The sequence below is a fragment of the Lissotriton helveticus genome, chromosome 6 (assembly GCF_964261635.1).
Source record: "Lissotriton helveticus chromosome 6, aLisHel1.1, whole genome shotgun sequence".
Classification (NCBI taxonomy): domain Eukaryota; kingdom Metazoa; phylum Chordata; class Amphibia; order Caudata; family Salamandridae; genus Lissotriton; species Lissotriton helveticus.
The window spans coordinates 70,760,018-70,776,374 of record NC_136067.1 but is presented as its reverse complement, the minus strand read 5'-3'; positions in this window follow the sequence as shown (position 1 = coordinate 70,776,374).

Sequence of the window (16,357 nt, the reverse complement as noted above, 5' to 3'; positions counted from 1 at the left end):
AGGACATTCGTGTTCATATTGTAGAAATTCTTGTGTTTTCAAGTAGGGGTCAAAAATGTATTCAACGTCTGTTGCAGCAAGAGAATTAACGCATTGTATCCATCCCAGATGTAAAGCCTTAGCATTTGGAATGCTCGCTTTTGTTACTGCCTCTAAAGCAGGTACAGGTGTAACGATCATTATGCGTTTACCCTGTGCGAGAGCTCTTTCTTTTGCTACTGCAGTTTGAACCGCTGTCAGAATTTTTTCTGTTGAAGTGAATTTCATTTCAGCTTGTGTGTACAAGTGTGACTTATAAGCTATTGGTACCTTTTCACCTTCATTAAAGGTTAGGTATTTGAATCCGGATCTCCCTGGGTTGATTCGGATCACAAGATTGCGCACGTTGGTGCGTGTCTGTAACTGGGTTTTTGTTAACATATCTGTTTGCACTGAACGCAAAATTTCTGTGTGTTTTTGAGTCCAATTAGTTGGTTTGAAATCAGGTTTCATTAGTTCGTAGAGAGGTTTAACCCTTCTGCGTAATTTAGTACATAAGTTCTAGGATTGACTGTAAGTTCTTCAGCGTCTTTGGAGGTTGAAGCAGCGCACATTTCTCTAGAAAGTTTGCTGCAAGGCTTTTGCCTTCACTTGAAAGTTTGTATCCTAAAAATAGGACGTTGAGGTGGGCAATTCGTGACTTTTTAAAATTGAATTTGTACCCTTCAGAGGCGAACCCAAGTATTATGGTGTTCACTCTTTTCAAGTGCACGTCCAAATCATCGTCTGTAAGATAGATGTCATCGACATAAGATAATGCCTCATCATCATACGTTTGTAGTAACTCTGTTACTCTGGCTGAAAATAACCCTGGACTATTCTTGAATCCCTGGGGGAGACGGCATAATTATCGTTGTGTCTCCATAATTGAGAAAGGGTCAAGTTCCTGCTTTCTGGTGCAATGTTTTGACAGAAGAAACCGTTCGAAATATCTAATGCGGTTTTATATTTTTTCTGCACAATGTTATTCATCAGTGCTGCACTGTGTGCATTTTGAACTGCAAAAGTTTTGCAACAAGAGTTTAAGTGTCTGTAGTCCAAAACTAGACGATATGTATTGTCTGGCTTGGAGACAGGAAACAAAGGATTATTCATAGATGAGGTGCATGTTTCAATCACCCCTTGGTATTCAAGTTGATTTAAAATCTCTCTGACCTGTTGTTTAGCTTCCTGCTTAACAGGATATTGCCTTTGCATTGTTGGTTGAGTTTTTAACTGGATTTTATGGTGAGGAGAATCCTCATCCCATCCTACGTGATTTTTATATAATGCTGGAGCCAGGGCTACAGCCCATTTTCTGGCATAGGTGTATTTTTTATGAATTGGAATGTGGTTAGAGAAGGCTGGCATAATGATCTCTTCGCCATGTGGGTACTCCCTGACAAATTCAGGTGGCCAGTCTTGTTCAGCTAGAAGAATGTCATAACCCTTCGATAGATTCTCCCAAAAGAGTGCTTTTATTTTTCTAGGTATGTCCCCCTCCATCGGGAGTGTTAATTCATATAACTTATTGGGTACACTAACCCTGGTGTCGGCAGTTTCAACTTGAATGCATTCATTCAAGTCCACTGTCTCCAGATGATCCTTCAGGATCTTCCGAGCTATGGTGACTTCTGCTGCGCTGTCTAGCATTGTCTGGGCCCACTCCCCGTTCTTGAGTTGTGTCCTCAAGATCCTCGGCATGTCTGATTTTCAGACTTGCTACCTTCTTCTTGGTGAATTTAGTTTTCTTATTTTTTGGAACGTGCTGTTCGTCTTTGGACTTCACGCATTCTTCCTTTTGTTCTGATCGTCCTCTTCTTTCGGATTTCTGCGAGGAAGTCTGAAAAGTACAAGAGGAACGTGTATCAGTATCTTGATATCTATCAGGTTTTCTCAAATGACCCCTATTTCTGAGGTTATACCTCTTTTCAGAGGGCTCCTTTTCAGGAGACCTACCTCTGGACTGAGAGCGTTTCTCTTTAGGAAGTGTCTGTTTAGTGTTTTCCCACTTATTTTTAGGAGTAGATTATTTTTAATAAAAACTTTTTCAGGATTTTCTGTTAGTTCGGGTTTTACTGGTTTCCCTCCATACTATCTCTTCCTAGTTCTTCAAAGGATTTCTCAATAATTCTTGCAAGTTCATATGGTTGCTCTGTTATATCAGTTTCTTTTAGTTTTTGGCGGATTGCCACGGATGCTGCTTCACCTTTGATGTTAGCTAATAGTATAGCCGAGACCTGTTTGAAATCTTTTAGTAACTTCATACCAAGATTTAAGGCAAGTTCTGGTCCGTATTCATTTTGCATCTGTTTTAGGACGTCTGGTATTACCGCCATAGACAGAACACCATGTGTTTTTCTGTAGATTGAAGCAAAGACTGTTCCTTAAGTGTCACAGTCCTCCACGTGTGGTACGATCCCCATTGGTAAACAGATTGTCAGAATTCTGTGTTTTTCATGAGGTGTACTATCGGGAAATACTGCCTCTATTTGAGTAATTTTTTTAGCTAATCAGAACGGAATGTGTTCCCTTTTTGCTGGCAATTTACCAATGACTGATTGTATAGTCTGTGGTGTAATTTTGTTTGTGTTCCCCTGTTGAGGGGTGTGCTGTGGAATCCTTATAGTAGGTTGGACTGTTAAAGTCCGCATGACATATTGAACCAACTGTCTATGTATTTTAGTTAATTGTTTTAGCTGAGCTAACAGTTCTGGTACTGTCATTTGTTCAATGTCAGGATGTGGTGTATAGCTGGCTAGTACTGGCCATGTTGCTCCTGGTCTACCTAGTGGACAGAGCCTGGTAATGTGATTTTGATGTTCTAGGGCGCCTTTAACCCGTTGGCTGCTGCCGTCGGCCATGGGCCGACGGCAGCACTAGCTCGCTGGTGCTGCCGTCGGCCAATGGCCAATGCGACCGCGCCTGTTTTTTAAAACGGCCGCACTGCAGCAAAAAAGCGGAAGCAGCCAACGGGTTAAACCAGAGCTGATGCTCTTGGTAAGTTAGTGGAATTTCAACGTCCTCGAAAGGAACGTATTCCACTAGAGGTTCCTCTACTTTGTAGTAGTGGAACTCGTGTGTTACTGGATTTGCTGCAGGAAACAGAATCCATGAATAGAATACCTCTGTCTGACGATATTCATGTGCCTCTATAACAAATATTACTTTACCACCTCTCGATGATACTCCATTATTTATAAGCTTTATAGTGATTGTTTTTGTTATATTTACCGGGATGAGTATAGCATCCTGGTCATTCTGTTGGAGACTTGTGTCGTCTAAAACTGCCTGAGCTGCTGCTGCAGCTCTCTCCCTTTCATCGTCACTCTCTGACATTTTGTTGACCGAAGGTTTGCAGAGCAAGTTTCAAGGAAACAAAGATAAGGTGCACAATATTTTTGGAACACTGTATCCTTCAATGTTGAACAAACCAAAAAACGAATACATAGGATTTTCATCCTACTCAGTTATGGCGGATATTATATCCTTTTACCCACTTCAGACATCTATTGGAGTTTTTTTACAGGAAAAAGGAGTCTGTGTGAAAAGCACGACTGAGTTACTCTAGTATCTAGCGTTAAATTAGTGCCTTACCAAACGTTGGGCGCCATGTAGTGTAGTTCCTCTATTCCCAATAGGCTCTGCGCATTGGAATAATGCATACAATTGATTTGACGTAGGACTGAGGTCCACTAGGTCTCTATCGAATATATTAGACTTAATTGTGAGTGCCAGCTAGCTCAGAGGTCACTAGAAACTTTCTCGAATGAACAAGAAGGGATTCGTTTCTGACAACCGCATAAACATGACAACGTTGTTTCCCAAGAATAAGAAATATATCTCTAGAGTCGCGGACACAATAGATAGTTATTTCACTCAGTCAATCGTGCATGCTTTGTTTCACCAGAGGTGCAGAGAATTAGAGTGACGGGCGTTTTCAATAAAAAGTATTTATTGAACAGTCTTCTGTCTCATGCAGGAGAAATGAACTGCTACAATCGTAATACTGGTTGCAAAGTACAATGCGTACAGTACGAAGAGTATTATAAAATAATACTGTAAAAGCATGATATGGTTTCTAAGCCATAAAATACATAGAATACATACATTAATAAATAAAGACTAAAAGTACTCAACTGGTGCTTCTAAAATACGCCTACCCCGGTGTACCTAACCTAAGTCTAGTACGAGGAAAGAAGTAAGTGAGGTGTAGCTTAGTTTCAGTATTCTTTGCCAAGAATCTATCCAAGAATTCTCAACGGGTCTAATCAGCTCCATACCTTGGTTTTAGAATGAAGGAGGTCTGGTATCTCTCTCTCAGGATTCGATTTCCCAACAACCCGCAAGGGTAGCTTGGAAACACTGGAGCTGGATTTCTCGGCAGGAGAAAAGACAGCGTCCCTCTCAGTGCGTCTGCTGGAGGGTCGGCTTCCTTCGGCACTTGCTTCGGCGATCTGTGTCGTGTAGGTAGAAAGTCGAACTGCTCCAAACCACTGTATCTTTGCCTGGGCAAGTGTGGGCATATTTATACCTTGAAGGTGCCGAGTTTGTTGTAAGGTTGGACATAATACCATCATCAAAGACTCAGTTCTTTGAAAACTCCATGAGTTCTTGGATAAATCAATATTCAAGCAAGGGGAGGTCCCTGACTGCTGAAGGCGGGTTTTTCCAAGAAATCGTTGTGGATTTTCGGAACTAGTGGAAGTAGCCATGCCGTATTTGGACTGCCTGAGCTAAGTCTTAATATGGTTATTTATTTATTTATTTTATTTCTTAAAGTTTTGTATAGCGCTAGCTAGACCCGAGGGTATCAGAGCGCTTCACAGCAAGTACAGAGGCATCAGACAGATATTGAGGACGGAAAACATGGCAAGGGGCACATGGGCAGGTACAGTCTGTACAATAGCAGCCAAGCGTAAAACAGGGCGGAAAGTCATAAGCAAGTCAATCAGCTCTGGGGTCACAGAGATCATGGAACTTCAAAGTCCAGGTGGAGTTCTAGTATGCTCCAGAACGCTCGAGGAAGAGGACTTTGAGTAACTTCTTGAATTTCGGGAAGGATGCGGTCATTCTTATGTGTGGGGGGATGGAGTTCCAAATCTTGGGAGCATTACCCGCAAAGGATTTGCTAGGTGTTGTGAGTTTCTGGGATTTCAGAGGAATGAGTAGGAGCGTGTTGGAGCTTCTGAGGTTTCTAGACTGACCGGCCCTTTTGAGCTTGTTGGCCAGGTATTCAGGTTTGCCTGTATGCAGGGCTTTGTGTGTGAGGCAGGCTGTACGGAAGCTGGCTCGTTGGTCAATAGGGAGCCACTTCAGATCCTTAAGAGCTGGGGTGATGTGCTCATATTTCTTTGTTCCTGTGACCATTCTTGCTGCGGCGTTTAGGGTAGAGGTCAGAGGTCGCAGGTGCGATTTGGCTGTTCCAATCAGAGTAGCAATGCCGTAGTCAATTCTGGAGAGTACCAGAGCCTGCGTGGCCTGTTTCAGGTCTTTCGTGGGGAGGAATGGTTTCAATTTGTAGAGCAGTTTCAGGTTCAGGAAAGCACTTTTGGCAGTTTTTGAGATGTGTTCTTTCATATCCAGTTTGGGGTCAAGGGTGATCCCTAGAGATTTTATGGAGTTCGATGGAACAAGAGGAACATTCAGGGCATTTAAGGCTTTCAGCCATTCTAGAATTTGGGGGTTTTCATCTTTGTTTGAGATGAGGAGCACTTCTGTGTTTTCTTCATTGAGTTTGAGGTGGTTGGATGAGAGCCAGAGTTGAACTTCAGAAAGTGTGTGGTTCAGTCTGTGGATGTCTGTGATCGACGTGGTTTCCAGATAGAGTTGTGTGTCGTCCGCATAGAGGTGGAAGGGGATTTTGGCTCTCCTTAGAATTGAGGTGAGGGGCTCCATGTAGATGTTGAAGAGTTGTGGAGAGAGTACTGACCCTTGTGGGACTCCTCTACTGATGGGAAGAATGTCCGATTCGCAGTTTTTAATTTTGATTCTGTGTGTGCGTTTGTTGAGAAAGGAGGAGAACCATTTTAGGACAGTCTTTTCCAGGCCCGCTCTCTCTTGGAGGATATTGAGTAGCAGGGCATGATCAACTTTGTCAAATGCAGCCGATAGGTCTAAGAGGATGAGACGGCTGCATTGGTTGGAGTCGAGCGACATGTGTAGATCGTCCAGGACATTAAGGATTGCGGTTTCAGTACTGCAGCCTTTTTTAAACCCTGATTGGTATGGGTCGAGAAGATTTGTGTTCTCTAAGTGCTGGGATAGCTGAGACAGCACACATCTTTCCAGAATTTTAGATAAGAGTGGAAGGTTCGAAACTGGTCTGAAGTTGTTCATATCTTGGAGGTCAAGGCCCATTTTTTTTAGTAGTGGCGTGACTTGACCTATTTTAAGGCAGTCAGGGATGGAGCCCTCGCTCAGAGAGCTGTTGATGATCTTGGCCCAGATAGGGGCTAGAGTGAGCTTCAAGTCTTTGGTCAATCTCGGGGGAAGCTGATCAAGGGAGTGGGTTGAGGGTTTGGCGGTGGCTATGAGATTGCTTATCAGTTCAACCTGGATAGGTTGGAAGGAGGACCAGCGAGTGGTTGTGGTTGCTGGTCTGAAGTGGGAAGTTGCAGAGGGGTGAGAGGAGGGCATAGTGCAGAGTGATCGATCAATTTTGGAAATTTTTTCGTTGAAGAAGCTGGCAAAGTCGTCACATTGGGATTTGGACACCACCATGTTGTCTGTCACAGGAATGGAGATTTGGTTCCTGATGATGTTGAAGGTTATGATTTCTATGCCTATATAAGGATATGGTGATTTATACCTACATAAGGGCATGAATCGGGAAAATTACACTAGAGTCCTAAAATGCTCTACAACAGAAGTTGGTGGTAATTTGCGATTTCTTAAGGAGAAATCGCACAACTTGGGTGCTTGATACATAGCATTTAAGGAATCGCAATTTACGATTCCTTAAATGCTTACGCAAAATTAAGGAATTGCAAATTTTGCGATTCCTTAATTTTGATATGCGATTTTCCTTATACGATGCGTTTTGCAAATTTGTAGTCGCAAATGCTGCTTTTTTGCAAATTGCAGCATTTGCGACTAAAAATCAGTTTCATACATATGCCCCAAAATCCCCTGCTATAGAAAATTCTCCAGAAGAATAAGAAATGTTTTGTTTTCCTGTGCTGTATTATGCTGAGGTATATTGTGCAGTGTCGACGTGTGCCATGTCTTGCTATAACATTCTATGTCATGTTGTGCTGTATCATGTCTATTTTGTTATGGTATGTTAAGGTACATTTTAAAGGGGCTATTCCTTTTAAAGGGTTAGTGTAAAGAAAATACCTCACTTTAGCCAGTCCTGCATCACTAACCAATCACCAATAATAGGCATTCTAGAATGTTTGATGATGTCAGCTGGGCTGTTTAGAGCTATTGTGACATTCACCAGATTGACCCCTTCAGGCTTATGTTTTCTGAGCAAATTCAAACTAAGTGCTGGCTGGCAATGTGCTTCAACTCCCTTTACGATTTTGGGGAATTATAGCGCTTTTGTGGCTTTTCTAACTGGCATTTTATGACAGAGCTGGGAAAGAAGCACAGATTGCTAATTCTGCTTGAATGAAAACTCTGAGATGGCAGAAAAAGCAGCCAAACATTGGACAGCCTGTTAGACTGTCAGATACTCAAAAACGTGCATAAAACCACAGCAGTGGTGTTGAACTGGAAAATCTTTGTCATTGCTTTTAAATATATAGGATGTGACAAAAATATTTAAATGAATTGGGAGAGAAATAAGGGCAGTGTTTTAAAATTCAGCCTTTGAGTTACTTGCGAGAAGTAATATCATTAACCTGGAGGCAGGGCCATTGGAATTTTGCGATTCTGCTGCGATTTTCACTTAATTCTAGATTTGCCGCATTAGTCCCATAACCCATCATCTGCTGCATAATCTGAGGATTTGGAAAATAAATAAATTTGGCATCTAGCTCAAACTAATCAAAAGTTACTATGGTGGCACATATTACTGTGCACTGGAACGCCTTTTGTAAAGGTTGACTAGTTAACTTTCAGGGCGTATTCCTGCATTTGGATGTTAAATTGTACTAATAAGGTAAATTCTTTACCCCGACAATGTTACTATGTGTAAAAACGATAAAATAATGAAGTAATACCATCACAAACTGTGCTGCCTACATTCCAATCGACCCAATTCATGCAGGAGAGTTCTGATTTATTTAAGCCAAAAATGGCTTAATTGTGGCTTTCTCCCTCCTGAAATTGTTTCTACTTCAATAGAAGGCAATTTCGGAAATATATTCTCCTGGTTCTTTTTTTTTTTTAATCTCCCTCTTTCTCCTTCTAAGCTGTTAGCAGGTATGTGCATTACACTGCATAATTTGCTGTTTCCTGCTGCCTTCTTTAGTCAATCCTGCTCCATAATTTAATAAATCCTTAGCTGCAAAATTCCAGTGGCCCTGCCTATCTGAAGCCCATAGGATGTATTGTTGCTAACTTCCCATTCTGCATGCACAATAATGACAGGTTGCAATTCTCTATGAGGTTTTACATCAATAAACACTTTAACCTACATCTATTATCATCTAACTATTTAAGTATCCTAACTCTTAACTTTTGCTTTGCTTCCTACAGGCTTAACGGTATTACCTCCCCAGCCTCCCATTGTCCTACTTCCCCTATGTTCACATCCATCATCTTAATGTATAACTATGGCAAGTGAAACTGCTCCCTGCCACTTAGAAAAGGCCTAACTACTACCTCCCCTCTTCTGACCCCACCCCCCTTTAGAGTCATTCATTTTTATTATGCGGGAAAGCATCTTGGTACACAGCCCAGCTGCCTACATCAACTTGCCGGCAGGGCCTATTCGCATAACAATGACACAGCGTCTGGGCCTACACCCCGGAGGGCGACCCCGCGTAAATGAAGAAGCTCAAGAAGCAGCCCCACCTGAGCTATAGCCACCGCTTTTATAAGGGAACAAACATGAAAAACAAAACCCCCCAACCTCCCATCCTCCCTTAACAACCCCCACCCCGCTCCGCATCAGCTTCTACCCACACCCTTCACCCTCCAGGATCAGCCAGCTCTACCCAGTAGCACTCAAACAGCAGGCGTAGCCCCGGCAGATTCCAAAGGGATGAGTTGTAAGATTTGTAGATATTTCGGGCATGTCACTTCTCGAAGGTCTTTAGACAGGAGTTGTAGGAACGGACCCCAGAGCTTAGCATATTCAGAGCCCATCCCATCCATGCCCAACGAGAGCTGTTCCATGGCTAGAATGTGCCAGAGCCTTTGAATCCAATCTCGGGGGTCAGGCATGGCCGGGGAGCCCCATTGTGCCAGGAGGACCTGTCTCGCAGTTAATAAAGCCAAAGCAATCTGCCTGCCCCTCAGCGAGCGCAAGGGAAAGAACTTAGGATGGGGAAGCCCCAACAGCACATGGTCAGGCATCCGGGGGAATGTAATCTGAAATGCAGCATCCAACTCATCTAATACTATGTTCCAATACTGCCCCAGCTTCGGGCAACGCCAGACAAGTGCACCAATGTCCCTGAAAGCCCACACCCCCGCCAGCAGAGGCCTGACTTCGTGACATCTCATGCCTTGACGCGCGCTGGGGTATAGTACCAATAGGCCGCTACTTTATATGCCGACTCGGTACCCGCAGTGTTAGGGGCCGTGTGCTGTGCGCGATAGAAAACATGCTCCCACTCTTTTCTTATCAGGGGCGCCCCAGCTCCGTTTCCCAGCGGACTTGCGCTTTCGTACGCTGCTTCTGCGGATGGCGTATAATCATCGCATATAGCTCCGAGATGAGCCTCAGGCAGTCCTTCTTGCAGCCCAACCACCTTTCAAACGCTGTCAAGGGCCGAGACATAAGGGCAACGTTGGCTGGTTGGGTCACCCAATGTGCCACCTGTGAATAATGGAAAGCGTCAGCCCTCGGTAGCTGGAAGTATTCTGCACATAACCGGGTAAACGGAATCAGACCATCCAGATCAAAGAGGGAACCCACCCTCTTACAGCCTTCCTCTCGCCAGCGATGGAAGACTGGGGATGCGCATCCCGTCGGAAAGTCCGGGTTATTGATCCAGCGGGCTATAGAAAATATATCATAAACAACGCTACCCAACTTCATAACCTATAGACAAAATTCTAAACTAAATATGGACCCATTCATAAACCTGATATATTTTGGGCCTACTGAATCAGGTGGTCAGAATAAATCTATATACACATTATCTACAAACTATATACATATTTATACATTTGCAGAAAGAATATTGTCATTAGAATAAAACCCAACCATTTAAACGACCACCATAGGCGACGTGATCTAGCTAATAGTAACCTACACTTCTGAATAACCAAGACCAGCTTGTTTGTCAAAAGTAAGATTTTATTTACTAAATTATGGTATATAAGTTGAAAGTTTTATAAATGAAATTTATTAGTAATAATGCAAGCATGATTGTAAAGAATTAAGAGAAAAATACAATTTAAGCAAATGAATCAAAAATCAAAGTGAATATTTAAAGTTTAGCATTTCTAAAACCTAAGTCCCTAAATAAGCTAAATAGATAGGAATTAAAGTAAAGTTCTTTGAGGATTCTTACGTGCTCCACGCAAAGTCCAGCAGCACTTCACCCTCATCGGAAAGTCAGAAAGCAGCAGCCAGCCCAACCCTAAGGGCATGACTTTTTATACCTTTCTACGCTAACTAAACTAGCAAAGGAAAGTTTTCAGAAATCCTCGACGTCCCATTGGCTGAGAGTGACAAGTGACATGTCACCCAATTCTCAAAAAGTTCCATAAAATCATATTTCATAGAGACCATTGTTCCTTCCACGTGAAGCCAGAAGCTTCCTGCGTTTGCAACTATGTATTAAGTCATCTTCGCAGCTTCCATAGACTTTCATTACACTTCCGCGGATGCCAAGTTAAGGACTGACAAAATGTTCACTTTCGACCTTGGCCATGTCCGACAGAATGATGTCAGCTCATCAGTTTTTGCTTTGTGAATGCAGCTTCAATAAACGTTTTAATTCAGAATGGGCGTCTCGTGACTTTCTGCAGAATTATATATCAGCTCTTTTTCTGCGGTTCAAATGACTAGGCCCAAAAGCAGGCAACTTATGTTTTCTAGTATAAAACAAACACAAGAAAAGTATTAATGTAAGAAATAAAGTAGATTCTGTATCCACCCCATGGTTTACTAATTAATTAACCCACCCGATTAATCAAAATGTTACCTAGCCATTGCAAACAAATAAAGCAGCGTTTATATTTACCAGTCTCCGTTATTCCATGAGACCCATATGCACCTAGAATAGTAGAAATGACATCACACAGACAAGGAAAAGCAAAACAAGCACATGCTTCTTTTAAGTTTGCAGCAGTTAGTAATGACAAAAACGAAAACAATAAATTATTTTATTATTTTGCACGAACAAAAAGATGCAACATTTATGCACGTTTATGAGCACACATGTTAGTCCCCCCACGTGTAAAGTTTAATCTAAGTTGTATTAGCACGACATATCACAAATCATTAATAATTTTATTCATGTTATGGAAATGTGACTTTGCGAGTTTAAACAAAATTTTGTTTTCTATCTCGCTCCATCAACTCCCTCATCTGGTGATTAACAAATCACCACACCAGCACTCAAAATTTTGGTAAATTAAATTTTTAAGAAATCGATTCAAATTCATTTGTGTCAGTAAACCTAAAAGTCTGTTTCTGCATAATCTTTGCAATTAACATGACGTTCTCTATGTAACTCCTGTAATTCGATCTCCCTTTCTTCTTCTTTTCTGAGTTTATAGATTCTTTTCTTTTCTTTCAATTGTTTCTTTCTTTTATGTAACAAACAACCTAATTTGGTCAAAATAAAAATGAATACTATTATAATCAAAGGTGCCAGAATCTTGCCAAGAATTGAACTTCCGATATTATGAAACCAGTTTTTAATTGCTTGAAACCTTTTTGAAAGTTTCCCTGTAAAATCTTCTTCTTCTAAAGGAATTATCTCTGAATGCATTTGAGTAATATTCTTAATATACATTTCAATATTCTTACTTTCATCAGGTATATATGTACAGCAATGTTGGACATGTAAAATGCCACAGACTCCTCCCTCTTTTGCTAGGAGTATGTCTAAAGCAAGTCGGTCTTGAATTACCATGGATCTAATTGCAATAACTTCAACATTCACTAATTGAAATCCATCAGCAGTGTCAGTTGATAATCTATCAACTATAGTGGACAATTTTCTAATTCTCCCAGCATTTAGGGTTATACCAACAAAAGGTATTACAGCTTGAAAAATATCTCCCAGAACTTCAGTAAAAGTTTCTCTTTTAGCTCTATTTACATAATTATGAATTTTGAACAATCCTTCTGAATCTCTGTCAACATGAAACACTTTAGGAAAAACAATTCCCACATAACAAGTTCCATACCAATGGTCTGGAAGGTTGTAGTAGGCTTTGTCACCACAAACAAAATAAATCCCAGGAAAGATAGGATCTTTTCCACCTTTAAATCCCCAACCTCCCATAATCTGATAAGTATCTTCACAGTTACTTGCACCTACAAAATAATTATCAAAAAGTGTGTTATCTCTTCTAATGCAAAGTTTTCCACTAACAGGTTTGTCTATGTGAATTGCAATATTTTCAAGCATTTTACCATTTAATCTCTCATCCTCTTTTTGCCAGAAGGCTGACTTAGTCTGCTTGACTAATTCATTTCTCTTATAAATTGCTCTTCTTTCTTCAACCATATTCAAAAATTTCTTTCCTTCAGCACTTAATTTACATGTTAGATTATTCTTGTAAGCATACTCGTAAGTGAGTTCGTTAGTAACAAGGAAATATTCTCTCATTTGTTTTGCTTTCTTATGCTTATTTAAAACATTATCAATCTTAACATTAGCAAAAATTTCATCATAATTTGAATAGTAATATTCTAAACGACCAGTTTGATAAAATAAACTAGTTAATACACTACATGTTACAGCATAAGTGAGAGGAAGCATATTATATGTTACTCCCTCAGAAACAGAAGCAGGTAACTTAACACAGACATAACAGTCTTTTGCATCCATTACCTTGACATATTCACTCAAAAGCTTTGTGAATGTATTACTTGAAAAATCACCTATTGATTTATCTTGATGAATGTTAGGCTGATGATCAATAACTTTTGCAGATGCACTATGTTTAGTTTGGCTAACCAGAGCTTTGCTTGTTAAATTAACTTTGTGTAATTCTCTATTCATTTCTAAAGGGATAATCACAGCTAGTACCAACCAGAGCAGAACTAAAATGAGCAGACACACCAGAGTCATCTTACAGCATCTTTTAAAAACAGAACATCTTGAAGTGTTCTCCTTAACATAAGGCATTTTTAGGTTAGTTTTAGCCTCAAAAATAAAAATAAATTTTAAAATTTATATACACCCCCCTTTTAAAATATATTTTTCTTTTATAACCCTAAACAAGATTTCTTCGACCTTATGTCATACATAAGTTTTCTTCAACTAAACAGTTTTTCTTCGACCTTGTGTCTTCTAACAAGATTTCTTCAGCCTTTTGCCAATTTAATATTTCTGTACTTCAATCATTGTCACTAATTTCTTGGATTTCGTTTTCTTCTTCACTACTATCATAAATGTCAATAACAGGTGGAATTACTAAGTAAGTCCACTCAGGAGACTTGTATTTTTGATTTGGTCTTATTATCCTCTTCCCTTTTCTTGATATCACTTCAATTTTTCTTCCAACTCCAACTTCTTTTCCAGGACTCTTTTGACTACTGATTTCTTCAACTTGTTCTATTGGCTTTTTAATCAGTCTGACTCTCAATCTTCCACCAGGCCAGTAGTCTGCTTTTCTCACGTACTTCTTCTTTGGTTCAGAATTATTTGATTCTGACTTCCAAGTCCTTTTCTTTTTCTTTTCACTTTCACCTTCCACGTCACTTTCTTCAGTTTCGTAGTCTGAAATTTCAATTGACTCAGGAACTTCTCTATTCGGCAATTTCACTCCTTCAGGAACTTCACTTTGTCTTCCATCACTGGTACTCGGTAATTCGTTCTCCTCCTCTTCCTCAATTACCTCTAACTTCCCAGATTTCGGATTTTTGTTCCTTACTTCAGAGTTTGTTCTCTGCCTTTCGATACTCTCCTGGTCTGAAACTTCTTTTGGTTCAGCTTCTTTGTCTTCAATAGAGACAACCGAATCCTCAGTTTTCTTTCCTTTTAACAGATTCTCTTCACCTTCAGAATCTATTTCAATGATTTCTAAGTCTTTTCTTGTCAGATTTCCATTCACTGGCACAGTTTCCAGATGTCGACTTTCTTGTCGATCTTCAGAATCTGGAATTATTTGACCTTCTGTTTCGCCTTCTGCCTCAGAATCAGAATCATCTGTGGTATCACTTTCAACATCAGAACTTTCAGGAGTTGGTACTGGAATAGTATGATTAGGATGAATCCAGCGTTTCAATCCTCTGCACTTTACAGCATTAGTAGTGATCAAGATTATCTGCCTAGGTTTCTGCCATCTAGGAGTTAGACAATTCCTCCTCCGATGTACTTTCGTTCTGACCCAATCGCCAGGTCTCAGATCATGAGTCAAAACCTTTTCATTTGATTGAGCTTCAGTTCCCACCTGATTAGACACAGAAGTTACCATATCAGATAACCTTTTACAGTAATCCAAAATTGCACTGTCATTTATGCTCAACAGTTTACCTACAGGTACAAAAGCTTGCCTCATAACTCTTCCCATTAAAATTTCATGAGGACTCAAACCTGTCTTTTTATCTGGTGTACTTCTTAATGACATCAAAACAAGTGGAAGAGCATCTGTCCACTTAATACCTGTCTCAAGACACATTTTTCCAATTCTGTTTTTGATTGTCCCATTTATTTGTTCAACTACACCTGATGCCTCTGGTCTGTATGCACAGTGTATTTTCTGCTCAATACTCAAAGCTTCACAAATTAACTTCATCAGTTTGTTATCAAAATGGCTTCCTCCATCACTCTCAATAGTGACTGGAAAACCGTACCTTGGGATGATTTCTCTGAGCATTAGTTTTGCTACTGTAATTGAATCACAATGTCGTGTAGGGAAAGCCTCTACCCATCTTGAGAATAAGCATACAATTACAAGTACATATTTCAAACAATTGTGTAAAGGCATTTCAATGAAATCTATTTGTAACCTGGTAAAGGGACCACCTTCTCGACCAATTATTCCTGTCCCCACCACTGATTTTCTGTTTGGATTCATTTGTTGGCATGACAAACACCTTTGACAAAAAGATTCAGCAATTGTTCTAAATTTGGTATTGAACCATGTTTCTCTGAAAAGTCTGACCATAGAATCTTTTCCTAGATGTGCAGGACCATGATATAATCTTGCCATGTCAGCAATCAAGCAATTTGGTAAGACTACTCTGCCATCTTTGTAAACCCACACTCCATCTTCTTCACGTGGTCTACAATCTGATTTTAACCATAGGTCTTTTTTTTCATCATCTGCTTCGTTTTGTAAATCTCTAATCTCATGCCATGTTTCTACAACAGTTGTTAGCATTAATGAATTTGAATCAGTTTCTTTACTCCTCTCCCGATTGTATGAATAATTTTTCCTTGCGCAGTACTTTGCTGTTTCGTCTGCGAAGGCATTTCCCTTGGAAATATAATCAGTTCCTCTAGTATGTGCTGCACATTTGACTATGGCAATTTCTTTTGGCAATTGTATTGCTTCAATTAATCTTCTAATGAAAACTGCATTTTTAATTGGAGATCCTGTCGATGTCATGTATCCTCTCTGTGACCAGAGTTGTCCATAATCATGTACAACTCCGTACCCATACTGACTATCAGTAATAATGGTAACTCTTATATCCTTTGATATTTCACATGCACGAATTAAAGCAATCAATTCAGCCACTTGTGCTGAACGAACTCCTTCAAGACATGATGCTTCTTCAACATCTACAACTGTACAAACTGAGTATGAAGCTTTCAAGACACCTCCTTCGGATCTTAAGCATGAGCCATCTACAAAGTAGACAAAATCCGATTCAGACAAAGGTCTGTCTTTGATGTCTTTTCTTGGTTTTGTGCAGAATTCCATGACATCTAAACATTCATGTTCAGTTTCAATGTCATCAACAATTTCAGAATCAGGCAGTAATGTAGAAGGATTCAGATTCAAACATCTTGAAATCGAAACATTATCTGCTCCCAGTATGATTTTCTCATACTTTGTCAATCTGCTACTTGTTAAATGTTGA